The 1677-nt window shown below is 52.7% G+C and overlaps 1 long non-coding RNA gene across 1 annotated transcript; it reads right to left on the bottom strand.

Annotated features, from left to right (window-relative positions):
* Positions 1-245: 245 nt before the first annotated feature.
* LOC148378592 (uncharacterized) lies at positions 246-1020 on the bottom strand. The gene is made up of 3 exons (XR_015855773.1): positions 881-1020; positions 726-796; positions 246-589 (listed from the first exon to the last, which is right to left on the bottom strand). It is a non-coding gene; the product is annotated as an uncharacterized LOC148378592 (long non-coding RNA).
* Between the last annotated feature and the right edge of the window lie 657 nt (positions 1021-1677).

Genomic DNA, 1677 nt, shown 5'->3' with positions numbered 1-1677 from the left:
TCTGAGAAAAAGGTGTGCTCATTGATGAGCTTACCTGTCCTTGTTGCTTCAGCGCTGACTCCAGATCTGCTACTCTGCTTTGATAGTGACCCATTTCTACCATCAGCTTTTCTCTGGTCTGAAAGGAGGAGGAGGGAGGCTCCTCCTCCTCCTTTCAGACCAGAGAACACCCGAGGCTGGGTGAGAACGGGGAGGCTGCGACCCGGCCGGGGGTTGCGGGAAGGGGCGCCACCTTGATCTCCTTCTCGGCGTCGTAGTCCCCTTCGCTGGTCTGGGCTAGCAGAGGCTCGTTGCAGCGCTTGATATTCTTGCGTCAGCTGGCGGTAGCGAAGCTCCGCCTCTTCATGCACACACCAATGCAACACAGCACTAGTACCAGAATCAGTCAGACCGGCGACAAAGCACCCGCGACGCAAAGACGAGTCCGATTCCAGGCTGAAGAGGAATGTTTGGTGCCAATACGCTGGCAGAAATGGCGGGCTACCTCTTCGGGTTCCGTGTCGGGGGTTCTGTCGGTGTGAAAAGACAAGGACGATCCGTCCGAGTCCACCAACACGTCTTCGTCGTAGCCGTAAAATGTTTCGATGACCTGCGGGCGCGGAAGCAAACATCTCTCTGAACAAACTGAAGCGACACCTCACGATGAATCGACGAGAGGAACGATAGCGAGAAAAAGGCCATTTCATCTTGCGCAACACCAAGCAGCCGCAAACAAACAGACTCACCTTGCAGGACCTCACGCTTTGTTCCTCCTCAGAGATTCTCGACGTCGGTATCGTAGCAGCAAATCTCCCTCCTGTCGACACAAATAATCCGCCTTTGAGATTCTTTGGATGCAAAGGGAACGAACGGCTCCGGCGCAGAAACAAACGCGACTCACAATGACATTTCTGACATGAGCTCCTGTCTCCAGAGCCTGAAAAACACGTCACCGGCGATGATTGGAGGGACGCTCGTCTTTTCCAAAAGTGACAACTACAGGGTGTGTCAGGGTTTTCCAGATTATCTTTATCGTATCATTGCTTTGACTTTGACTGCGACCTGTAATAAATAATATTATTTATCCCTTATTTATCCCTATCGCTTATCCCTTCCTACACAAAGTTGTAAAACACCCCTTGCTATGTTTTGACTAGAGGTCAAGGGCTTCCTCTATTCAATCCACTCTTACACCCACCCTGTTTCTCTTAATTAAAATGCTCGTGCAGGAGCCGAGAGTCAGACTTCATTCGTACAACGGATGGACTCTCCACCTGCAGGTGTCCAAAAGAACTTACTTGTCTCCCGTGTGGTTCTTGCAAAATAAGTTGGAGCGAGCGCAACTCTAACAGGGTGCATTTTGCCACTAGCTGCCTACGGACAATGACGTCGCGCTCGCGGCTCATGGTTGACGGGCTGAGCAGCCGGGCAAGTCCGTCGTTTTCAGCGCACAGCGAGTGGCAAAGGCGCTGACAAAACGGGAGCTTTGAGCTGCTGAAAACGGCAAAACAAGTCTAAAGCGTGTTCAAACGCGTGCGCACAATGCTCCTGCTTGAAAGGTCGGAATTTAAGGGGCCAATTTTTTGGATGGCGGCCGCCGGCCAAGCTTTGGACGGAAAAGGTTTCCTGGCGACAGCGAGCGAGCGCGGCGCTGCCGTACGTGCACCGAGTCGCCTGCCTGAAGACCTTGGACAAGTC

This window comes from Syngnathus floridae, unplaced genomic scaffold, assembly GCF_059516105.1.
Source record: "Syngnathus floridae isolate MCC-2025c unplaced genomic scaffold, RoL_Sflo_1.0 HiC_scaffold_34, whole genome shotgun sequence".
Taxonomy (NCBI): Eukaryota; Metazoa; Chordata; class Actinopteri; order Syngnathiformes; family Syngnathidae; genus Syngnathus; species Syngnathus floridae.
The sequence above is the reverse complement of the archived record's forward strand: the minus strand, read 5'-3'. Positions and strand labels throughout refer to the sequence as shown.